Source organism: Carcharhinus amblyrhynchos, unplaced genomic scaffold, assembly GCF_965287045.1.
Source record: "Carcharhinus amblyrhynchos unplaced genomic scaffold, sCarAmb.v2.hapA scaffold_89, whole genome shotgun sequence".
NCBI lineage: Eukaryota > Metazoa > Chordata > Chondrichthyes > Carcharhiniformes > Carcharhinidae > Carcharhinus > Carcharhinus amblyrhynchos.
In genome coordinates, this window is record NW_027649829.1 from 778,104 (window position 1) to 804,660 (window position 26,557).

Here is a 26,557-nt window from a genome sequence, read left to right on the forward strand (position 1 = left end):
GGGGGCGGGGCAGTGGGTGTTGAGGGAGGTGTTAGAATGGGATTTATTTGATATCTCTTTCAAGGAATGTCCTTCACAGATTTACCATTCTAAAATTTCCTTTAAGTTAAAATTAACAAGACTACACCAAACACGAAGATTATTAAGAGCTTCATGCTCAGTTCAGAGCAAGCCTCAAGATGTTGTTTCACTTACCAGAACAATAGACTGAGGTTTTATTGATGCAGAAATTACATAGTGAAACTATATTTTATTTCCTGTTTACAAAATTTCATTAAGGAATAAATGATTTAATCGCCAAGAGAATATTTCCCACATCTGCTTAAAACAGATACAGCGGAAAGTCATGTTTTCGAAAACATTGTACTCTCTCGCTCAAGTCTCTCAATCGTCTTAAAACGCAAGATGTGTTAACACTTTGCAACTCACATCTTCCTCTGAATTCTGCATCATTTCAGCAAACAATTATGTGGGTTTTATCATGGTGAACAAAGTATCTCCCAAATAGGTGTTTCAGTCCCATGTGATAAAGTGCTGCCACTCCAGTATTGGAGCACACTCCCAGATCTAAACCAGAATGTCAGCTTTATACTTGAACTCAATGGCCAGAGTGAAACTTGAACCCACAGTTGCAATACTGAGGAACCGCAGTATGTACTGCACTGTCAGAGGGTCAGTACTGAGAGGGTGCAACACCGTCAGAGGCTCAATACGGAAGGGGTGCTGCACTGTCAGAGGGTCAGTACTGACGGAGTGCTGCACTGTCAGAGGGTCAGTACTGAGGGAGTGCCGCACTGTAAGAGGTTTGGTGCTGAGGGAGCACTGAACTGTCAGAAGGTCAGTACTGAGAGAGTGTGCACTGTCAGAGGGTCAGTACTGACGGAGCACTGCACTTTCAAAGAGTCGGCGCTGAGGGAGCGCTGAACTGTCAGAGGGGCGGTGCTGAGGGAGTGCTGCACTGTCAGAGGGTCAGTACTGAGAGAGTGCTGCACTGCCAGCAGCTCAGTACGGAGGGAGTGTCTCATTGTCAGAAGGTCAGCACTGAGAGAGCACCGCACTATCAAAGGGTCAGTGCTGAGGGAGTGCTGCACTATCAGGAGGGTCAGTACTGAGGTAGTGCTGCACTTCCTGTCACAGTGGCCATTTCTAGGGAGGCTTTGACCCTCAGTTCCTGTTAGCCCTGTGGGTGTGACAGATCCCACAGTTATTATTTGGAAAAAGGACAGGTGCAGTGGAGGGTGTGGGAGTGTTTTCTAGGTTTCCTGGTGCCAACATCAGTTCAAAAAAAAGGCTGATTTGGCTCATTATTGCATTGCTGTTTGTGGGATCTTGCTGTGCATAAATTGGCTGCCGCATTTGCTGCATTTCAACAGTGGCCACCCTTTGCAAGTACTCACTGGCTGTGCAAGGGTTTGGGACGTCCTGGCACTTTGAACTGATTAGTATAAATGCTCCCCGATTATCCCTCTGGGAAAATGGGAATGCTGTGGCGATATTGGAGGAACATTATTAGGAAACTGAGCAAAGCAGCCTGACACTTGAAATAACTCCTCAGAGGCCGGTGTGTCAGTAGCCCTGACACTCCTCAATACATACACCAGTGAGGCTCTCTGAATGGGCAGGCAATTATTAACTCAATCAGGGAGCTCATACTCCAACAGACCAACCTCATGGAGCTCGTCAAGGTCATTCCAACACTTAAAATGAAGTATGTGATGCCTTTAACCACATCAGACCCTTTCAAATGCAGCATTTCACCTTGAATTGTGGCCCAACATTGGGCATCACGTCCTGCATGCAGGAATCCCACAGGGCGGCACAGTAGCACAGTGGTTAGCAATGCTGCTTCACAGCACCAGGGACCAGGGATTCGATTCCCGGCTCGGGTCACTGTGTGGAGTCTGCACATTTTCCCCGTGTCTGCGTGAGTTCCCTCCAGGTGCTCTGGTTTCCTTCCACAGTCTGAAAGACATGCTGGTTAGGTTCATTGACCCAAATAGGCGCCGGACTGTGGCAACTAGGGGAATTTCATAGTAACTTCATTGCACTGTTAATGTAAGCCTTACTTGTGACTAATAAATAAATACAACTAAAATAAATTACCAACTTGTCATGTTTCTTTTGTTTTTAGTGAAGGTGATTGAGTGATGAATATTAGTCCCAGGGCTTAGATACCCCCTCTCAGCACCCTTACCCCCTGAATAATTCTCTGCCCAAATTCCCTCATACCCCTTTTGGCTGCTATTAATCTGACTTTGTTTGACAATTGTTAGTAACATGCTGACTTTGACTCCGAGGGAAAGCTAGTCCAGCTGAATGAACGAAGAATATCTCACAGATTTCCAGTACTTGCGATCCCGGGAGTTCTGGAAAGTTACCAAATGGTTTGTTTACTCAAATTGTATGTCTCATCCGATTGATAGTTGTTAGTCATGCAAAGAGAATCAAGAAGGAGTTGCCCACTTTCAGACAGATCGAGTTGCTTGACAGAACTGATGGTGTTTCAGGAGAAGTTCCAGTGAGTCTCAAAAGCTGGATTTTATATGGAAGTGGGATAAAGCACTCCTACTCGAGGTAGGCTATTTATTTGATTATGGATGATATTAATGAATAAATTTCCATGTCAGAATTCCTAATTTTGTGTTAAAATTATTAATGGTTTATAGCAGAAAAAGTGACCATTCAACCATTGCGTATGGCCCACCGCAAAATATTCACCTACAGAAGCATTTAGTTAATTTTCTATATATCAAAAGCTACCTTAAATGCTAATACTGAAATAGTATCTCCATCAGAAGCATAACATGATGCAGCACAGAAGGAGGCCATTCAGACCATTGTGCTTGTGTTACTTTTTCTAAAGAGCTATTCAATTAGTCCCAATCCCCTTCTCTTGCCCCATCTTTGCAAGTTTCTCTTTCAAGTTTATATCTAAGTATCTTTTGAAATGCTAAAACCCTGTTAAATCTGCTTCTACTGCCCTTCCAATTCTGTCAAGGAACTCAATCCGTCTGAAAGTGAGCATTTCCTTGTTGATTCTCTTTGCATGACTAACAACTATCAATCAGATGACACATACAATTTGAATAAACAAACAATAGAGTAACTTTCCAGAACCTGGATCGCAAGTACATGGAAATCTGTGAAAGATTCTTTGTTTATTCAGCTGGACTAACTTCCCCTTGGAGTCAATGTCAACAATTGTCAAACAAAGTCAGATTAATAGCAGCCAAAAGGGGTATGAGGGAATTTGGGCAAAGAAGTATTCATGGGAAAGGATGCTGAGAAGGGATATCTCAGATCACAACTCACAGTGTAAAACACAAAATTTTCCCCATCTCTCCCACCACTCCCCAATTCCTTTCAGTCTGTGTCACCTCTGGTTCCTGAGCCTCCTGTCACTGGAAACACTTTCTCCTCATTCACTCAATCCAAACGTCCCCTTGTGATTCTGAATGCCTCAATTAAATGGGATGTTGAATGGGATGGATAGGATAGAGGTGGAGAGGCTCTTCCCGCTCAGAAAGGACAGTAGGACTAGAGGGCACAGCCTCAAGATAAAGGGGGTGCGGTTTAGAACGGAGTTGAGGAGGAACTTCTTCACTCAAAGGGTGGTGAATCTCTGGAATTCTCTGCCCGTTGAAGTGGTGGAGGCTGCCTCGCTCAATATTTTTAAGACGCTGATTGATAGGTTTTTGATAGGCAAGGGGATTAAGGGTTATGGGGAGAGGGCGGGAATGTGGAACTGAGCCACAACAGATCAGCCATGATCCTATTGAATGGCGGGGCAGGCTTGAGGGGCTAGATGGCCTACTCCTGCTCCTATTTCTTATGTTCTTATTAAATCTCCCCCTTAACCTTCTCCGCCCCGAGGAGAATGATCCCAGCTTCTCTAATCTCCTCCGAAATGAAGTCAAATAAAATGAATGAATAAAGAAATAAATCATTTTAGAAGCATGCAATAGCTTTTCAGTTTCAGTAATAATCTTATATCTTGGGAGGATTTCTTTCTTTAAATAATTCAGCCTATGAAGTGTCTATTTCTTCATGAGTTACACAGTTTAATCCAACTCCCCACCACATTCTGTACCCTTCAATGTCCCACTCATTCTAATCCCACTCTCTCCTTCACTCCTATACTCTTTAATAACCCATCTAGTTTATTTTACGTTTCTGTTCAGCTCTTAAATATGCGACTTTTGAAGCAACTACTTTATTCCTGTTTATTTATCATACTTCCACAGTAGTTTGCAGCTGAGAATCCTAGATTTAATCAACACCTCTGTGAAAACATTCATTTTTTTCTCATTCTTATTTTATCTGCTTTTAACATGAAAGTCAGCAAGTGTGGGCAGGTCTGTGTGGGTGTATGAGAGAGAGAAAGAGAGAGACAACATTGTCAGGGAAGAACTGAACCCTGGATGAGGTTATTTGGAGAGACAGGAGAAAGCTGGGATTGTATATGTTCGAGCAGGGAAGGTTTCGGGAAAATTTAATAAATGCTGAATAGAGAGAGACAATTTGCCAAAGCTTGCTGGGACATCCAGAAGAATGCCAGATTTCAAGTACTCACATCAATTTATACAGGAGAAAATAGTGCTTATTTGTAAGCAGGTTTACTCTGATTGGCTAAGGCATTGCAATGGAGAAAGCAGTACGCACCTATAGACATGCAAGCGCAAAAGAATCAAAAAGGTGCAAGGCTTGTACACTAAAATGAAAGTGATTGTCATCAACTTCAGGAAGAAATGTGGAGGACGTACCCTTGTCTACATCAAGGGGGATGAAGTGGAAATGGTCGAGAGCTTCAAGTTTCTAGGTGTCCAGATCACCAACAGCCTGCCCTGGTCTCTCCATGCTGATGCTATAGTTAAGAAAACCCACCAATTCTATTTTCTCAGGAGGCTAAGGAAATTTGGCATGTGCACTATGACTCTCACCAGTTTCTACAGATGCACTGTAGAAAATATTCTTTCTGGATGTATCACAGCTTGGTTTGCCTCTGTTCTGGCCAAGACTGCAAGAAAATACAGAGTTGTGAACGAAGCCTAGCCCATCATGCAAACTGGCTTCCCATTCATTGACACTGTCTACATTTCCTGCTGCCTCAGAAAAGCAGCCAACATAATTAAGGACCCCATGCACCCTGGACGTTCTCCCTTCCATTTTCTTACATCGGGAAAAATATACAAAAGTTTGAGGTCACGTACCAAACAACTCAAGAACAGTTTCTTCCCTGCTGCCAGCAGACTTTTGAATGGGCCTATCTCATACTAAGTTGATCTTTTTCTACACCCTAGCTATGATTGTAATACTACATTCTGCATCCTCTCTAAATACAGTATGCTTTGTATAGTGTGCAAGAAATGATACTTTTCATTGTATACTCATAAATGTGACAATGATAAATCAAATCAAAACATATTGCTTTTGTTTTCAGAGAATGGGTCCTGTCTATGAATGTATGTAATTTTCAGGAATTGGCTGAATCACATTCAACTGATTATATTAAATTGGTTGTCAGTGTAGCTGAGGATTGATCAGTCAGTGCTGTCCCCTCTCCAGGACTTCAATTGGTTTTCCCACAATATTTACATGTGTACATATTGCTCTGGTTTTCACCTCCCCTGAATCCCTGTTTACAAATGTTTCAGGTAAGCAAATATTCTCAAAAATCATGTTCAAGTAGCCATTGTTTCTGGAGAACTCAGAGGCTTTGAAACTGGGCAGCATGTTTTTCTCCTGTAATGTAAATTGTTGTCAGAGTTTGAAATTTGGCATTCTTGCATTTGTCCTGATGAGTGAAAGATGAAAAGTTTTTGTAATGTATCTCTCTTAGCAATATCCAAGTTCTATTCTATCAAGACAGTTTATTCAAGTGTTCAAAATCATGAGGGGCTTTGGTTAGAGTAAATAAGGAGAAAGTATTTCCAGTGGTAGAAGGTTTGGTATCCAGAGGGACACAAATGGCTAGAATTCTCTGATGTGGTTCACCCTGCCACCATGGCCATTGAATTTGGCACCCAGCCAAATCTCCATTCACAGCAGCGGGACCAAAAAATCCCAGCCATGGGTAAGGTCAGAAAATCCCACCCAGTATGACTTGTGCTCTGAAATGTATTGAGGGTTGAAAACAAATAATATAGAAACAGAGGAGGCCATTCAAGGGGCCCCATATCCTCCTCTTGTGCCGTGTCATTCCACATGCCTCAACCTCCTACAGAGAACCAGTAATGGACAAAGTGTTGCAGAGCCTTTTTCGGCCACTAGAGGAGGCTGCAGGCCATTTAGTTCGCCTTCTGGTGTCATGAAACTGGTATTGCAGCAGGATGAAGAGAATGGTTATAGCACAGAAGGAGGACACAGTCCACGGTGTCTGGACATGTTCCCTGCAACAACATCGCAGGTAGTCCCACTCTTCCTTTCCTGAGGCCTTGCAAATCTGAGTTTGAATCAGTGTTTTATTAAGTTTCACCATCTCCTTGCTTTTGTAGTCTCTGCCTCTATTTATAAATGATGTGGATATGCCGCTGTTGGGTTGGGGTAAACACAGTAAAAAGTCTGACAACACCAGGTTTAAGTCTTCAACATATCATTGATGAAGACAAACATCTCGCCAGGGCCATCCCCACACCCCCACTTCTTGCCTTCAGACAACCACGCGACCTCAAACAGACCATGGTTCGCAGCAAACTACCCAGCCTTCAGGAGAACAGTGACCACAATACCACGCAACCCTGCCACAGCAACCTCTGCAAGATGTGCCAGATCATCGACATGGATGACATCATCACATGGGAGAATACCATCCACCAGGTACATGGTAAATACTCTTGCAACTCGGCCAACATTGTCTACCTGATACGTTGCAAGAAGGGATGTCCCGAAGTATGGTACGTTGAGGAGACCATGCAGATGCTACGACAACGGATGAATGAACATCGCTCGACAATCACCAGGCAAGACTGTTCCCTTCCTGTTGGCGAACACTTCAGTGGTCACGGGCATTCAGCCTCTGATCTTTGGGTAAGCGTTCTCCAAGGTGGCCTTCATGGCACACGACAGCGCAGAGTCGCTGAGCAGAGACTGATAGCCAAGTTCTGCACGCATGAGGACGGTCTCAACAGCGATCTTGGGTTCATGTCGCACTATCTGTAACCCCCGTGACTTGCCTGGGTTTGCAAAACCTCACTTACTGTACTGCCTGGAGACAATACACATCTCTTTAACCTGTGATCAGTGCTCCTTTCATTCACATTGTCTGCCACTTTAGGACTTGAACAGCAGACTAGGTGTAAAGATTTGCATCCTAATCAGTAATCTGTAAACTGTCTGTGCTTTATACGCTCTGTCTGAGGCCAGAACTCTCCATTCACCTGAAGAAGAGCTTAACCTCGAAAGCTTGTGAGTTTACTATCAAATAAATTGGTTGGACTTAAACCTGGTGTTGTCAGAATTTTTACTCTATAAAGCCCATGATCCCATCTATCTACTTGAGTAACCACTTTGTTAGCCTGTCCTGCCACATTCATTTAACATTTTAACATCCAGGTTCCTCTCTCCCTGCACCCTCTTCAGACTCGTATTTTCATTTTGTACCATCTTCCCTCAATCTCCCTACCAAAATTTTGATTTGATTTATTATTGTCACATGTATATAGTGAAAAATATTGTTTCTTGCGTCCTATACAGACAAAACATACTGTTCACAGAGAAGGAAGGGAGAGAGTGGATAATGTAGTGTTACAGTCATAGCTCGGGTGTAGGGAAAGATCAACTTAATGCGAGATAGGTCCATTCAAAAATCTGATGCAGCAGGGAAGAAGCTGTTCTTGAGTCGTTTGGTACTTGACCTCAGACTTTAGTATGTTTCTCCCAACAGAAGAAGGTGGAAGAGAGAATGTCCAGGGTGCATGGGGTCCTTAATTATGCTGGCTGCTTTGCCAAGGCAGTGGAAAGTGTTGACATCTATGGATGGGAGGCTGGTTTGTGTGATGGACTGGGTTACATTTACAAACTTCACTCCACACTGGAAAAACCTTGTTTCTATTTGTTTCAAATTGTTAAAATGATTGGGTAACCTACCTTAGGAAGAATGTTAGAGTCGCTGAAAGGGTAACTCATGAGACAGCTGAAGTGAGGAGAAACCTTAGTCTGATGCAGAACATGCTCGAGGGACTGAATGGCCTCCTCCTGTTCCTACTCCCCTCATGGTGAGAAGAAACAGCAGATTTAGGGGTGGTGAAGATCCGGTAAAAATGTTCAAAATTATAAAGTTAGAGATAGAAAAAATACACGGACTCCAGCAGTTCAAGGGGGGAGGTCCAACACCATTTGGTAACTATCTCTAGCCGGGTGAATTCCTGGCGGTTACATCAGTACTACCTCGTACCAAGTGTCAAGCTCAACCCTATTGGTTGCTTGGCACATCTTTAACTTTCCTTCCAAACTCGGACATTTTTGAAATTAATAAACAGAAGCATTGAAAGAATCTTATTTTTTCACTGCCTCACGCTTTACCTCCAGCTTTTTCCTGGAGATTAATCTTCAATTCCTGTAATTCCTGACTAACAAATTTATTAGAATCTTTCAAAAATGTGATCAAGTGTGTGGATGAGGGAAGGGCAGTTGATGCATTTTGTATAGATTTTAGCAAAGCTTTTGACAAGATATCACATGGGAGATAGATTGAGATTAAAGCACATGGAATTCAGGGAAACCTATCAAGATGAATCAGAAACTGGCTCAGTAATAGGACATAAAAGTAGTAGTAGAAGGCTGTTTGAATGACTGGGTGTTGGTGCCCAGTGGTGTGCCAACAGAATCAGTACTGGTATCCTTATCGTTTGTTATATGCATAAATGATATAGATGATAAAGTGGGGTGAATGTTAAGCAAGCAAGTTTGCAACCAACACCAAGATTGGTAGAGTGGTTAATAGTGAAGAAGATGATCATAGGGTACAGGAAGATTTAAATGGGTTGATCAGATGGGCAGAACGGTAGCACTTGGTATTTAATGCTGCTAAGTGCGATGTGACACACTTTGGAAGAAGAAACAAGATGAGGGATTATTTAATGAATGGCTTAACATCAGAGGAACAGATGCCTCTTGGGGTGTGTATTCACAGATCCCTGAAGCCACAACAGGAGAATAGAATAATTAAGAAGGCATAGGGGATGCTGGCTATTATCAGTTGTGGAATAGAGTATAAGAATAAGGAGGAATTGTACAGAGTATTAATTAGGTCAGAGCTGGAGACTGTGTGCAGTTCTGGTCACCTCACTATAGGAAGGACATGATAGCACCAGAGAGGATACAGAGGAGGTTCACTAGGATGTTGCCTGGGAAGAAGCATTTGAGCTATAAGGAGAGACTAGATAGACTTGGACTGTTTTCTTTAGAGTAGAGAAGGCTGAGGGGGGGGCATGATTGAGATGGACAGGATTATGAGGGATACGGACAGGATGAGTAGGGAGCAGCTGTTCCTCGTGGTTGAGGGTTTTATCATGAGGGGGCAGTTTAATGGTAAGGGCAGGAGATTCAGAGGGGATTTGAGGGAAAAAAATCACTCAGAGGGTGGTGGGAATCTGTAATGCACTGCCCGGAAAGGTAGTGAGGCTGGAAAACTTACAACCTTTAAAAAAAATTGGATAAGCACTTGAAATAACAGAACATTCATGGATACAGGACAAGTGCCGGAAGATGGGATTAGTGTGACTTTAAGGTAGTTATTGCTGCAAACTCAATGGGCTGAAGGGCCTTTTCTGTGCTGTATGACTCAATGCTCTATGTAGATTGTAGCACAGTCCTGGAGGCTGGAAAACCACACTGCCACCTTGGATCAATGAGAGATGGACCATAAAGTCAGTGTTGTGACTGACGCTCACTTATCGAAATTGAGGAAAGGTGCAGTGATCTCCTGTGCTGCCCATTGATTGAACTCTACACATTTAAAGATTAGAAGGAGGCCATTCAGCCTGCCATATCTGTTCTGGCCCTTTGAAAGAACTGTCATGCTTCTGTCCACAGACCCGATTTTGGTCTGTAACCCTTTGAGCTCCTCATCCGTGAGTATCTGTCCAGCTGCCTGTTTAAAATTATTGCTAGAATCAGATTTCACACCCTTTGCAGATCAAGCATTCCAGATCCCGATGATTCAGAAGGAAAAACAATTCTCCCAATCACCTGTCTCAAGCTTCTATCAATTATTTTAAAATCTAGTTTTTAAATCTGTTATTTAAATTAAGTTATTAATCCACTCAAGAGAAGAGATGGTCTGTCTCTATCTAAACCTCTCTCCATCTCAATGTCTCTAATAAGCCATCTCAAAGTCCAAACTTTTCGAACCAAATGATAAATTCCCGTGATGTTCTGTCAAAAATCAGCTTCAATTGACTAGGGTCATAACAATCAATCAATCAAAAGTGTACATGTATGCAGTACTGCTCTGTGATAAATATGCCTCTGCGATAAAGAATGTATGAAACTGCGCCAGGAATAGGCTATTCAGCCCCTCAGGCCTGTTCTACCATTCAGTAACATTGTGGCTGATCTGTCTCAACTACACTATCCTGTCCAGTCCCTCAGTGCTCAAAGATCCATCAATCTCACTATCGAGTGTTCTCAATAACGCGACATCCACAACTCTCTGTGGGAGACAATTCCAAAGATTCACAACCCTCTGGTCTAAATTCCCTGTTTCCTTCCTACCTCCCTTTTTGAATAGTGCATTGAATTAGCTACCCTCCTATCTGTAGGAACCAATTTAGAGTCCAAAGCATTTTGGAAAATGAACACCAATGGACCTACTATTTCCAGGGAAACTTCCTTAAGTACTCTGAGATGAAGATTATCAGAACCTGGAGATTTCCCCACCTTCAATCCCATCAATTTCCCCAAAACCATTTCTCTACTAATGCAGATTTCCTTCAGTATCTCACTAAAACTTGTTTCTCTCAAAATTTCTGATACATTATTTGTGACTTTCTTTATGAAGATAGAAGCAAAGTATGAATTAGCCATTTCTTTGTTCCCCGTTATGAATTCTCCCATTTCTGACTATAAGGGCCTATATTCGTTTATGTCAATCTTTTTCTCTTTACATCTTTACTCTTTACGTTGTTTGGTGCAGGTTCGATGGGCTGAAGGGCCTATTTCTGCACCGTAGGATTCTATGATTCTACGATTCTGTACCTATAGAAACTTTTACAGTCAGTTTTTATGTTCCCCGCTAGTTTACTATCATGCTCTATTTTACTCTTCTTAATCAATCGCTTAGTCCCCCTTTGCTGAATGCTAAACTGCTCCCAATCCTCAGGTCTATTGCTTTTTCTTGTCAGTTCATACGCTTCTTCCTTGAATCCAGTACCATTTCTAATTTCCCTTGTAAGCCATGGTTTGGCCACAATTCCCTTACCATTCTTGCACCAGGAATAAATGATTTTTGGAGTTTGCCTATTTGTTCTTTAAATCTCTGCCATTGCCTGTCCACTATCCTTCCTTTCAGTAATGTTTCCCAGTCCATCATGGCCAAGTCATGTCTCATACCATCATAGCTACCTTTATTGAGATTCAGGACCCTAGTCTCAGAATCAACTGCATCATTATCCACCTTAACAAAGGATTCAGTCATATTATGGTCAATCATCCCCAAGGGTTCTCTCACAATTAGACTGCCAATTAATCCTTTCTCATTGCACAATACCTAGTGCAAAGTGGCCTGTTCCATTGTTGGTTCCTCAACATATTGGTCCAGAAAACCATCCCGTATGCACTCCAGAAATTCCTCCTCTACTGTACCGTGACTAATTTGACTCTCCCAATCTATATGTAGATTAAAGTCGCCATAATCACAGATGTTCCTTTAATACATGCATCTCTGATTTCCTGTCTAATGCTTTTCCCAACATCACCACCATAGTTTGATGGTCTGTATACCACCCCCACCAATGTTTTTTGCCCCTCTGTGTTTCTTAACTCAACCCATACAGATTCCACATCATCGATATTAATATTTTTCCTCAATATTGTATCAATAGCTTCTTTAATCAACAATGCAACTCCACCACCTTTTCCTTTCTGTCCGTCCTTTCTAAACACTGAATAGCCTTCAGTGCTTATTTCCTATCCTTGCTCACCTTGGAGCCACGTATCCATAATGCCAACTATATCATGCCCCTTTACATCTATCTGTGCAACTAATTCATGTATTTAGTTTCAAATGCTCTGAGCATTCAGGTATAAAATCTTAGGGTGAACCCTTTTAACATTTCTTGTCCCATTCTTACTTTTGTTTTACATTGTCCTTGTTTGACTCTGGCCCTTCGTTTCTCTGCCTATCACTTTTTTTATTCTCCTGACAGTCTTTTCCACTTGTTCTTGATTTCCCCTGCACTGAATCCTTAAAAAGGTTCCCATCCCTCTGCTATATTAGTTTAAACCCTCCCCAGCCACTCTCCCTCAGTATACCCTCACAGGTGCCAGAGTGTGGCGACTCAGAGATTTTCACAATAACTTCATTGCAATGTTAACGTAAGCCTAACTTCTGACTAATATATAAACTTTAACTTTACCAAGTACCCCCCACCCCCCCAAAGACATCACTCCCGGTCCTGACCAGATGTAGCGTCCAGTTTGTACAGGTCCCACCTCTCCCAAAACTTATCCCAATGCCCCAGAATCTGAATCCCTCCCTGTCACACCATCTTTTCAGCCACATATTCATCCTATGTATCCTGCTGTTTCTACTCTGACTAGCACGTGGCACTGGTAGTAATCCTGAGATCACTACCTTTGAGGTCCTACTTTTCAGCTTGCTTCCTAGCTCCCCATATTCTGCTTTTAGGTCCTCATCCCATTTTTCACCTTTGTCATTTGTACCAACGTGTACTGCGACAACCGGCTGTTCACCCTCCCACTTCAGAATGTCCTTTAAATGGTCTGAAACATCCTTGACCCGAGCAGCAGGGAGGCAACATACCATCCTAGCCTGGTTTGCAGCCATAGAAACATCTATCTATTCCCCTTACAATTGAATCCCCTTTAACTATTGCATTCTTACACTTTTTACCCCTCCCCTCTGCAGCAGAACCAGCCCTGGTGCAATGGATTTGGCTGTTGCTGTTTTCCCCTGAAAGGTCATTCCCCTCAACAATTCTCAAAACTGTATGTCTGATTTGCAGGGGAATAATCACAGGAGATTCCTGCACTGCCTGTCCAGCTCTGTTGCTCTGTCTGGTGGTCACCCATTCCCTTCCTGCTTGTGGAGTCTGAGCCTGCAGTGTGACCACCATTCTATACGTACTATCCATGATACTCTCCACCTTGCAGATACTCCAGTGTCTCCAGCCGCCGCTCCAGCTCCAAAACGCAGGCTTCCAGGAGCTGTAGCTGGAGAAACTTCCCGCACACATGCTGGGCCCGGGCTCTGGGAGTGTTCCCAGCTTCCCACATGGAGCACGAAGAGCAGACCATAGCCTGGAGCTCTCCTGTCATGTCTTACCCCTTTGAAATTAAACTTTTGGAAATTGCTTGATATCACATTATATCCAATTCTCTAAGGTCCTTCTCTCCTGCTTCTAGGTACTACTGAAAATAACCCTCACAGAGTATAAACTACAAAAATTATCTCAGAAACTATAAGCGATAAAACAATTAAATACTTGCTCAATCTTATTATTTATCAATCAGCTCTTTCCCTTGTATCCTCTACTACGGCAGCAGGGCAAGACCACAGCTAGGATTTAAAAGTTTGAAAGAGAGAAAAAGTGGAAAGCACCTCTTTTCCCTCAGCTCCAAATTTCCAATAGCCTTGCCCTCACCTACCTGAATCTCACTCCGGACGAGATCTCTCCCACCGGCCGTGTGCAAGCTCACTCACTCACTTTACTTTGGACTTTGCTGCCTGTCTAAAACGTCATGAGTTGGTGCTAACCAATTGTTTTTCTATTCTGCAGCCTCTCTTACATTTGGAAATCATCCTCTGAATCTGAAATCTGGAGAGGAACAATATCTACCTGGAAAACATTAATGATTCCAAAACCTATTCAAGATTTCTGTTCAGCAGCATCAGAATTCCTTGGAGAGAACACTTGTTGCCAGGTCCAGACAAACAAAGGGTCACATGAGAACTGCTTCCACAAACGACTTACCAATGGCTGAATTGGGAAATCTATCCTGCTCTATAACTGGTGAGTAAATTCTCTGTATTGTCAGATAGTTACATAACTTTGGGATCCATCTGTGAAATGTTGTTGCAGTCTCTGTGAACTTGAGCTCATCCAAAACTCTGCTGCTGTACCTCTGAACTGACACCAAGTCCCATTCCCTTTACTCACTGGATATATTGAATCCTAATCCAGCAATACAATCAAGATAAAATTATCATCCTTGTTTCAAATCCCTCCACGTCCCTCCCTATCTCTGTAACCTCCTCCAGCCCCTACAGTCTCAATATTTTTATGAACTCCTCCAACCCCTTCAACCCTCCCTATTTCTGTAACCTAATCCAATCCCTACCTACAACCTTCTCCAGTCCCTACAATCCTCCCTATCTCTGTAACATCCTCCAGCTCCCTACAACCCTCCCTGTCTCTGTAACCTCTTCCAATCCCTACAACCCTCCCTATCTTTGTAACCTCCCCTCGCCCCCAGAACCCTCCCTATCTCTGTAACCTCCTCTAGCTCCCTACAATCCTTCCTATCTCTATAACCTCCTCTAGCTCCCTAAAATCCTCCCTGTCTCTATAATCTCCTCTAGTCCTTACAAGCCTCCATTTCTCTGTAACCTGCTCCAATCTCTCCCACCTGTGTAACAAATATAAGTTGTTGTTGTTAAGTGTGTTATAGAAATGTAAGTTGTTAAGTGTGCTATAGATGAGTTAAGTGTGAAATAGATATAAGTTGCTGATAAAGATGCTATGGAAATGTAAGTTGTTGTTGTTAGAGGTGCTATACAAATGTAAGTTGTTGCTGTAAATTTCTGGCTGAAATGTCATCTCCAGCCAGAAATGGTGCTGCAGCCTACTCCCAGGTAGCTGCCATTCTGCACACATGATGTGGAGATGCTGGTGTTGGACTCAGGTAAACACAATAAGAAGTCTTACAACACTAGGTTAAATCCAACAGGTTTATTTGGTGGCAAAAGCCACTAGCTTGCGGAGCACTGCTCAGTTTACAAAATAATGGTTGGAATGTGAGTCTTTACAGGTAATCAAGTCTTAAAAGTACAGACAATGTGAGTGGAAAGAGGGTTAAGTACAGGTTAAAGAGATGTGTATTGTCTCCAGCCAGGACAGTTAGTGAGATTTTGCAAGCCCAGGCAAGTCATGGGGGTCACAGATAGTGTAACATGAACCCAAGATCCTGGTTGAGGCCATCCTCATGTGCGTGGAACTTGGCTGTCAGTTTCTGCTCAGCGATTCTGTGAAGGCAGCCTTGGAGAACGCTTACCCGAAGATCAGAGACCGAATGCCCGTGACCACTGAAGTGTTCCCCAATAGGAAGAGAACACTCTTGCCTGTTGATTGTCGAGTGGTTTCCTCAAATTCAAACCCCTATCACATTCTCCATCCCATCACTCCCCCATTGGTGGCAATGCCTTCAGCTGCCTGTATGACTCCTAAGTTCTGGAATTCCCTCCCTTTGCCCTTCTAATCTTTCTCTGTTTCCTTTGCAATACTTCTTACAAGCTCCGTATTTGATGGAGCTTTTGATTGTCAGTTCTTGTATCAATTGGTATCTGATTTATGTCCCTGTGAAGCAATCTGGGACATTTTACTCTGCTGTAAGTAACTGTTGTCTTCTAGAGTCATAGAGTCATAGAAGTTTACAGCATGGAAACTGGCCCTTCGGTCCAACTTGTCTATGCTGCTCTTTTTTTTTAAAATCCTTAAGATAATCCCAATTGCCTGCATTTGGTCCATATCCCTCTGTACCCATCTTACCCATGTAACCTGGTCTGGCCTACATGTGACTCAAGACTCACAGCAACGTTGTGGCATGGTGGCACAGTGGTTAGCACTGCTGCCTCACAGGCCAGGGACCCGGGTTCGATCCCTGGCCTTGGGTCACTGTCTGTGCGGAGTCTACACGTTTCTCCCCATGTCTGTGTGGGTTTCCTCCGAGCGCTCAGTTTCCTCCTACAGTCCAAAATACCATGACTAGAGGATTTTCACAGTAACTTCATTGCAGTGTCAATGTAAGCCTGTTGTGACACGAATAAATAAACTTTAAACTTTAAAAAATGTGGTTGACTCTCATGTGCCCTCTGAAACGGCCTAACAAACTTCACAGTTCAAGGGCAATAAATACAGCCATGATCTCACTGAATGCGGAATAGGCTTGAGGGGCTGAATGGTACAAGTGTTTTAGGTGTGACAGAGGAGGGTTGAAGAGAGGTGGAGGGGTGGCACTGTTGGTAAAGGAAAACATCACAGTAGTGCAGAGGGAGGACAATATAGAAGAGATAGGGATTGAGTCGCTGTGGGTGGAGTTGAGGAATAAAAAGGGAGAGATTACGTTGCTAGGGGTGTACTATAGGCCACCCAACAGCCCGAGGTCAGTGGAGGAAGGTATTTGCAGGGGCATTTTGGATAGGTGCAGGAAGGATAGGGTGGTTGTAGTGGGTGACTTTAATCTTCCTGGAGTGAATTGGAGGGGGCCTAGAGCTGGGGGTACGGAGGGAGAGGAGTTTGTGAAATGTGTTTTGGAAGGGTCTCTAGAGCAGTATGTAACTAGTCCGACTAGGGGAGAGGCTATACTGGATTTAGTGTTGGGTAATGAGCCGGGGCAGGTGGTTGAGGTAGAGGTAGGCGAACATGTGGCTAATAGTGACCACAAGTCCGTCTGCTTTAGGATAAAAATGGAAAGGGATGAGTGCCGGCTGAACGGGAGTGTGCTGAACTGGGGAAAGACGAGCTATAGCAGGATTAGGAGAGAGCTGCAGGACACTGATTGGGAAGGACTGTTAGCTGGCAAGTCCACAGTTGGCAAGTGGGAGGCTTTTAAAGGCAAAATGAAATGGTTGCAGGGGAGGTATGTTCCGGTTAAGCGGAAGGATGGGAAAGGTAGGATTAGACAGCCGTGGATTACAGGGGGTATCGAAGACTTGGTCAGGAAGAAGAGGGAGGCGTATGTTAGGTCGAAACGACTGGGTATGGAGAGTGCGCTGGAGGAATATAGAGAGAGTAGGAGGGAGCTAAAAAGGGGAATTAGAAGGGAGAAGAGAGGGCATGAAATGGCTTTGGCTGGTAGGATTAAGGAAAATCCAAAGGCATTTTATTCCTATATTAGGAGCAAGAGAGTAGTTAGAGGGAAAATTGGTCCTCTTAGGGACAAAAGCGGGGAGTTATGTATTGAGTCGGAGGGAATGGGGGAGCTCCTGAATGAATACTTTGCGTCGGTATTCACGAAGGAGAGGGGTTCGGAATCGTGCGGTCTGTTAGAGGGAGCTGAGGATCAGCTGCAGGAAATATCTATTACGAGGGAGGAAGTGCTAGGGCTTTTAGGTAGTGTAAGGACGGATAAAGCTCCGGGGCCTGATGGTATTTATCCCAGGCTGCTTAGGGAGGTGAAAGATGAAATTGCTGGGCCTCTGGCGCAAATCTTTGTCTCTTCTTTGGACACAGGTGAGGTCCCAGAAGACTAGAGGGTAGCAAATGTGGTACCGCTGTTCAAAAAAGGTAGTAGGGATAACCCTGGGAATTATAGGCCGGTGAGTTTGACATCGGTGGTAGGGAAATTAATGGAAAAAGTACTTAGGGGTAGGATGTATGAGCATTTGGAGCGTTGCAGTCTGAATGGGGATACGCAACATGGCTTTGTTAGAGGGAAGTCTTGCCTTACGAATCTGGTGGAATTCTTTGAGGAGGTGACAAAAACGGTTGACGATGGGCGAGCCGTTGATGTCATCTATATGGATTTCAGTAAGGCGTTTGACAAAGTCCCTCATGGTAGGCTGGTAGAAAAGGTTAAGGCGCATGGGATACGAGGTCAGGTAGCTAGGTGGATTGAGAACTGGCTGGGCAATAGGAGACAGAGGGTAGTTGTGGAGGGGACTTTGTCCAGCTGGAGGCCAGTGACCAGTGGTGTGCCGCAGGGCTCAGTACTGGGACCTCTCCTCTTTGTAGTCTACATAAATGACTTGGAAGAGAGCGTAGGTGGTGTGATCAGCAAGTTTGCTGATGACACCAAGATGGCAGGGTTGGCGGGTACCGAAGTGGATTGTCAGGTGATACAACAGGATATAGATAGGTTGGTGCATTGGGCAGATAGGTGGCAGATGGAATTTAATCCTGACAAATGCGAGGTGATGCATTTTGGAAGGAATAATGTAGAGAGGAGCTATGTGATTAAAGGTAGACAAATTAGGAGTGTAGAAACACAGAGGGACCTGGGAGTGCAGGTTCACAAATCCATGAAGGTTGTGACACAAGTGGAGAATGTTGTCAGGAAGGCTTATGGAATGCTAGCCTTTATAGGAAGAGGTATAGAGTTTAAAAGCTGCCGTCTAATGCTTCAGTTGTATAGAACGTTGGTTAGACCGCATTTGGAGTACTGTGTCCAGTTCTGGTCACCTTACTACCGGAAGGACGTGGAGTCTCTGGAAAGGGTGCAGAGGAGGTTTACCAGGATGTTGCCTGGCATGGAGGGGTTGGGTTACGAGGAAAGGTTGGAGAAACTGGGACTGTTCTCCTTGGAAAGACGGAGATTGAGGGGGGACATGATAGAGATATATAAGATACTGAAGGGAATAGACAGGGTCAATAGTGAGAGACTGCTCCCTAGATTGGTTACGAATACAAGAGGACATGATTTAAGGGTGAGGGGGGAAAGGTATAATTTGGATATGAGAGGAAGGTTCTTTACGCAGAGAGTAGTGGGGGTATGGAACGCGCTACCGAGTGGGGTGGTGGAGGCAGGAACGTTGGACTCGTTTAGGGTTCAGTTAGATAGGCACATGAATGAAACGAGGATGGAGGGTTATGGTAGGGGTTATTGAATAAGGGTTAGAACCTCGGGAGACACCGGAAAGGCAGGCTTGTGATTAACATTTTTGTGTTTTTATTCCGCAGGTGGAGATCCACCTCGTTGTCAAACGAGGGGCATGCACATGGTGGGTCGTGCGTGGGCTGCTCCTGGAGGTTCCGGGAGTGGCCTAGTACTTCGTGTCGGTGTGTGTGCTTGATCCTGGACTGGTAGATGGGCGCCGCAACAGCTCGGTGACTAGCACTGCTAGCTGTGCAGATACATGGATTTGGGCCTGTGTCTGTGGGAGTTTGTGCATTCTCCCTGTGGTTGCGTGGGTTTCCTCTGGGCGCTCCGGTTTCCTCCCACACCCCAAAGATGTGCTCTTAGGCTGATTGGTTTTACCAAATTGACACTATTCTCCCCTGAATCTGGCTAAGTCAGGGGTTCTATTTGTAGATACACAGGGTAGAATAGGTGTAGGGTGATGCGGCGGCGCGGGCTTGTTGGGCCGAAGGGCCTGTTTCCCGTGCTGGGTTGTTCTTTGTTCTTTGTTCTTTGGTCCCCTCCTACTTCCACTAAAGTTTTGAAGAATGAGATTGGTTGAAGTATATAACATATTGAATGGTTTTAACAAAGTAGACATAAAAGTGCCTTGTGAATGAGTCCAGAATTAGAGGAGAGGGGCACTCTTTTAAAATTAGCAGGGGAGACACCTTTTAGGACAGAGATGAGGAGAGTTTTTTTTTCTGAGGATTGCCTGACTTTGGAACTTCTGCCTCAGACGATGGAGACGGAGTCGCTGAATATTCTTCCTCAGCAAGGAAATCAAAGGTTGGCAAGGGTAGATGAGAATTGAATTGATTTATTATTGTCAGGTGAATTGGGGTACAGTGAAAAGTATTGTTTCTGGTGTGCTATACAGACAAAGCATACTGTTCATAGAGTACACTGGGGAGAATGAAAGGAGAGGGTACAGAATGTAGTGTGACAGTTACCGATAGGGTGAAGAGAAAGATCAGCTTAATATATGATAGGACCATTCAAAACTCAGATGGCAGCAGGGAAGAAACTGTTCTTGAGTCGGTTTGTATGTGTTTTCAGACTTTTGTATCTTTTTCGACGGCAGAAGGTGGAAGAGAGAATGTCCGGGGTGCGTGGTGTTGCTGCAGTCTGTTTAACATTTATACGGTGGACAAAGAATTGTGAGTAGACTTCTTGTTTGTACAATAATATTTAATTATGCACAATCAACAATCACCCACCTGATCAACAATAAGTTATCTTATAGAATATCAAAGTTCAAATTCAGTACTAGACCTTGACTTAACTTTTGCATGTCTGGCAAGTACACAGGCAAATATTGGCCTTTATCTGTGTGCTGGTTTCTGTAATCCTCTGCATCGTCTGGTCCTTGGGTCTGGTCTGACACTCTGGCTCTATAGTCTTCCTTTCTTCTTGGGTGGGTGGTTCTCCTCATGCTGGTCATTGCTGGTGGTGGTCACTGTTGCTGTCATTCGTTGGGGAAGAGAGAGAGAGAGAGAGAGATTCTTCCATTGTGCAGCACCCTTTATATGCATTGGTTTTCGTGCACTTTTGGCCATTGCTAACCAATTGATCATTGCAAACCCTGATCAATAGGGACCAATCAGGTGCTGTCACCCCAGTCTCTGGATGTGTACCCAACAGCCATGCTTGTAGGTGCTGGAGGCACCTGGGTCACATATCTCCCTCCCAGATAAGGGATTAAGGCGCTCCTATGTCTGGTAAACAACCCAGTTTGACCAGAAAGTGTCTTTATGTCCTGGAGATGGCCTATGTCCTGTGTATTCTAGCTCTTGCAGCTGCAGCCTGTTTCTCTCTGACCAATTTATTTTGAGGCTGCAGCCTGTTTGTTTCAGTGCTTGTCCAATTATCCCAGCATGCCCTTGTAAACCGTTTGGCCACAGTGGGATCCTTGATTATGCTGGGTATTTTTCCGAGGCAGCAGAAAGTGTAGACAGAATCAATGTATGGGAATATAGAATTTGAACATCAGGAGCTTTGGTGAGTCCATGCAGTGCATTTAGGGCAGTACAGTGGCACGTTGGTTAGCACTGTTGCCTCACAGCACCAGGTCTGTTTGTATCACAGCTTGGGATGGCTCCTGTTCTGCCCAAGACTGAAGAAACTACAAAAGTTTGTGAATGTAGCCCAATTCATCATGAAAACCAGCCCCCCCATCCATTGACTCTATCTACACTTCCTGTTGCCTGAGCAAAGCAGCCACCATAATTAAGGACCCCCTGCATCCCAGACGTTCTCTCTTCCGCCTTCTTCCGTCGGGAAAAAGATACAAAAATTTGAGGTCACGTACCAACCGACTCAAGAACAGCTTCTTCCCTGCTGCCATCAGACTTTTGAATGGATCTACTTTGCGCTACATCTTAGGGTGTCTTTCTCTACACCCTAGCTATGACTGTAACATTGCATTCTGCACCCTCTCCTTTCATTCTCTATAGTATGCTTTGTCGGTATAGCACTCGAGAAACAATACTTTTCACTGTGTCCCAATACATGTGCCAATAATAAATCAAATCAAAAGGTTCCGTTTCCAATTCTGGCCTTGGCTGATTGTCTGTGTGGAGTCTGCATGTTCTCCCCGTGTCTGTGTGGGTTTCATCCGGATGCTCAGGTTTCCTCCCAAAGTCCAAAGCTGTGCAGGTTAGGTGGATTAGCCACGAATTGGTGAACTGTCACTCAGTGTCAGGGATTAGCAGAGTGAATACATGGGGTTACAAGGAAAGGACCCGCTGGAACTGTTGTCGGTGCAGGCTCGATGGGTCGAATGATCTCCTTCTGTATTGTAGGTATTCTTGGAGGTGGTACACATGACTATCACTGTGCATCAGTTTGTGGATGGGGTGTCAATCAAGTGGGGCTGCTTTGTCCTGGATGTTGTCGAGCTTCTTGACTGTTGATGGAGCCGCACCCATCCAGGCAAATGGAGAGTATTCCATCACACTCCTGACTTATGTCCTTCTGGATCGTGGTCAGGCTTTGAGGAATCGGGAGGTGAGGGATTCACCACACAACTCTTTTGCACCTGACTTGTTCTTCTAGCAACTGTGTTTACATGACTTTCCAGTGCAGTTTCTGGGCAATAAGTGGGAGATTCAGTGCTGCTAATACCATTGAGTGAAGGGGCGATGGTTAGATTCTCTCTTGTTGGAAATGGTCATTGCTAGGCACATGTGGTACAAATGTTACTTGCTACTGTCAGCCCAAGTTGATTGTCCAGGTCTTGCTGCATTTGAACTGCATCAGTACCTGAGCAGTTGCAATCTGAGCCTAAGCGATCAGGTTATTGCTAATTAAGTAGCATCTGATTGCACTGTTGATGACCCCTTCCATCTCTTTTGAAAACCCAAATACATTACATCTATTGGTTCCCCTTTATCCATTCTGCTTGTTACTCTAATAGGTTTGTCAAACATGATTTCCTTCTCACAAAACCATATTGATTCTGCCTGATCATACTTTCATTTTCTTAAGATGTCCTCAAACTATCTCCTTCATAAAGGATTCCAACATTTCTCAATGACAATAGTTTCCTGCTTTCCCCATACCACCATGCAATGGCTAATCCACCTAACCTACATATCCTGGGGCACTAAGGGGCAATTTAGCATGGCCAATCCACCTATCCTGCGTATTAAGGTAGACAAGTCCCTGGGGCCGGATAGAATCTTTCCCAGGTTACTGCAGAAGACGGGGCCTTAACAGATATCTTCATATCCTCTTTGACCACGGGTAAGGTTCCAGAGGACTGGGGAATAGCCAATGTTGTTCCCTGTTCAAGAAAGGAAGCAGGGATAATCCAGCAAATTATAGGCTGGTGAATCTGATATCAGTGGTGGGGAAGTTTTTGGAGAAGATACTGAGGGACAGGATATTTGCACATTTGGAGGAAAATAGACTACTTAGTGACAGGCAGCATGGTTTTGTACAGGGAAGGTCATGTCTCACCAATTTGACTGAGGATTTTGAAGAGGTGACAAAGAAAATTGATGAGGAAAGGTCTTTGGATGTAGCTTATATACACCTTTGTAAGACATTTGGCAAGGTCCCACATGGCAGACTAAAACTAAAATCACAAGGGATTCTGGGTGGGCTGGATAGACGGATACAGGACTGGCTGGGTTATAGAAGACAGAGAGTAGCAGTGGAAGGGTGTTTTCAGAATGGAGATCTGTAGCTAGTGGTGTTCCACAAAGGTCGGTGCTGGGACCTCTGTTGTTTGCAGTATATATAAAGGATCTGGAGAAAAGTGTGGGTGGCATGATCAATAAGTTTGTAGCTGACACGAAAATTGGTGGAGTTGCTGATAGTGCTGAGGATTGTCAGAGGATACAACAGAATATAGATAGATTGGAGACTTGGTCACAGAAATGATAGGTGGAGTTTAATCCAGACAAATGTGAGGTGATGCATTTTGGAGGATCAAATTTAGGTGTGAATTATACTGTAAATGGCAGAACCCTTTGGAACATTAACATACAGAAGGATCCAGCTGTGCAGGTCCATATTTCCCTAAAAGTGGCAATACAGGTAGCCAAGGTGATTCAGAAAGTGTATGGCATGCTTGCCTTCATAGGACAGGGCATTGAGTACAAGGATTGGGAAATCATGTTGCAACTTTTTAAAACCTTGGTTAGGCTGCATTTGGAGTATTGCTTGCAGTTCTGGTCACCATACCATCAGAAAGACATGGAAGCTTTGGAAAGAAAGTGCAAAGAAGATTCACCAGGATGTTTCCTGGTCTCCAGAATGTTGGCAATGAGGAGAGGCTGAATAAACTAGGATTATTTTCATTGGAAAGATGGAAGCTGAGGGGAGGCCTGATACAGATCTACACAATTATGAGAGACATAGACAGGGTAGATAGTCAGAGACTTTTTCCCAGGGTGGAAGTGTCAATTACAAGGGGACACAGGCTCAATCAAGGTGAGAAGGGGAAAGTGCGAGGGAAGTTTTTCACCCAGAGACTGGTGGGTGCCTGGAATGTGCTGCCAGAGGAGATAGTGGAAGCAGGCATACTAACAACATTTAAGAGGCATCTAGATGGATACATGAATCCAAGTAAGGGCAGAAGGATTTTTTTTTAGTTTAGTTGGGGCATCATGATCAGCACAGGCTTGGAGGGCTGAAGGGCCTGTTCCTGTGCTGTACTTTTCTATGTTCTTTGTTTGTATCTTTGGACTGTGGGGGGAAACCTATGCAGATATGGGGAGAATATCGAGAAAATCAACACAATCACCCAGGGCTGGAATAAAACCTGGGTATCTGGTGAAACACTGTGCCCAGTTACGTCCTAAATGTCCAGAAACTCTGTGTCACTGAGTACAATCAAAAAAAACCTTAAGGTGTGAAACAACAACTTAGTTCATTTTTTTGGACTTCACATAACTGGTAATTTGTGGCAGAAAACATTTAAATCTGTCAGATAAGCAAGGAAACCAAAACTTCTCAAGTCTGAATTCTTCTCAAGAATCAAGATTCTTTTTTTTGGCCCTTTACAAGAACATTAATGCACCACAGAAATGTGTCTAACTCGGTGGAATAAGTGAAAACTTTGACCCACTCAATTATTTATACAAAATGGAAAATGTTTGACCTCGGTGAGATGAACTGCTCATGCAGGGGAAGTAAAATGCTTCATAAACAAATCAATTTTTAAGTTTAATTTTCAGTTGAAGGTTAGATATTTTGATTTCCTCGCAATGAAATGACCATCTGACTGAAGGCAAAATATTTTGCTCACATATGATACTTCAAAGAAATTGAGTGGTTCCTGAGGCTTTTTGATCATCCTCCCTCATTGTCTTTATTTCACTGATACAGGTTTGATTTGAAATCCAAAACACAATCAAGTTGATCTTGAAGTTTTGAGTTTTTTGCAGCAAGTGTTTATCTGGCTGGGTTAAACAAATTTCTGACAGAGTGGACAGTAGCACAGTGGTTAGCACTGCTAACCACTGTGCCTCACAGCACCAAGGATCAGGGTTTGATTCCTGGCTTGGGTCACTGTCTATGTGGAGTTTGTATATTTTCCCTGTGTTGCATGGGTTCCCTCTGGGTGCTCCGGTTTCCTCTCACATTCTGAAAGACTTGCTAATTGGGTGCATTGACCTGAACACACGTCAGACTGTGGCAACTATAGGATTTTCACAGTAATTTCATAGCAGTGTTAAAGTAAGCCTTACTTGTGACTAACAAATTAACTTAACTTTTACATTTAGACAAAGTAATACTTTGTCCGCCATTTTAAGTAACTGTTTTTATAATTCATTCCTTCCAATGTTGTTGTTTAAACACAGGAGGTTGGTGGTGTGTTAATGTTACTGAACTAACAACCTAGAGGACGCATGTTCAAGTCTCACCATGATTGCTGCTAGAATTTAAACTCACTTAATCAATAAACCTGGAATTGAAAGGTGCCATCAGTGATGGCAACTATGAAACTTCCACCAAATTTTGGAGATGGCTGCTTAGTGGTAATATCACTGGATTACTTTTTTGTAAAAGTATCTGAAAGAACATTACATACATTTCTGCACTGCCTTGACAGTGCAATAATATTCACGTTTTCTACATAGATCATGCTACACTCTGGGATGTTTCAATACAGTCACTTTCTCTGAAAGGACTCTGACAGTGAAGACTAAAGCATCGATGGAAGTGATGATGTCGCAGAAGAGCCTTCAATTCTTGATGGGATCTTGTTTTTAAATGACTAATTTAAAAACTCATTTTAACTGAAATGCTGTGGAACATGGTGGCTGAACATCAGATGTGCATTTTTTGAGTTGCCAAGTTGCTGTAAATTAGAAAAAACCTTCTCTAATATGGTTAATATTTAGTAACAAATATATATTTGTAGTGTCCCGTTTGGATGTTTTCATTCTCCGAAGTTGACACCTGTTGACACAGGGCAAGATTAAATTGTACACATTTCCCGGAACCATGTTCTGGGTAAATTCTGACTGTCTGCTTCTGCGGGGTTTGCCCTTTGTGGAAAGGCTCTGGTCTTGGTGTCGAGAGACCTGAGGTTTCTTTTCACAAGAAACAAGATGTTGGCATTAAGTAGAAACATGTCAGAGCTCATGTCAGAGTGTTCTCCAAGGTGGCCTTCACAACACACGACAGCGCAGAGTCGCTGAGCAGAGACTGATAGCCAAGTTCTGCACACATGAGGACGGTCTCAACCAGGATCTTGGGTTCATGTCACATTATCTGTAACCCCCGTGACTTGCCTGGGTTTGCAAAACCTCACTTATTGTACTGTCTGGAGACAATACACATCTCTTTAACCTGTGCTCAATGCTCCTTCCACTCACATTGTCTGCATCTTTAAGACTTGGATAGCAGGTTAGTTGTAAAGACTCACATTCTAATCAGTAATCTGTAAACTGTCTGTGCTTTATATGCTCTGTCTGAGGCCAGAACTCTCCATTCACCTGACGAAGGGGCAAACCCCGAAAGGTTGTGAGTTTACTATCAAATAAATTGGTTGGACTTTAACCTGGTGTTGTGAGACTTCTTACAG

General features: G+C 43.6%; 1 long non-coding RNA gene across 1 annotated transcript; it reads left to right on the forward strand.

Annotated features, from left to right (window-relative positions):
• Positions 1-2,512: 2,512 nt before the first annotated feature.
• On the forward strand, positions 2,513-25,509 carry LOC145338033 (uncharacterized). Its single transcript, XR_013885441.1, has 4 exons — positions 2,513-2,574; positions 13,959-14,192; positions 20,099-20,174; positions 25,329-25,509. It is a non-coding gene; the product is annotated as an uncharacterized LOC145338033 (long non-coding RNA).
• Positions 25,510-26,557: the final 1,048 nt, after the last annotated feature.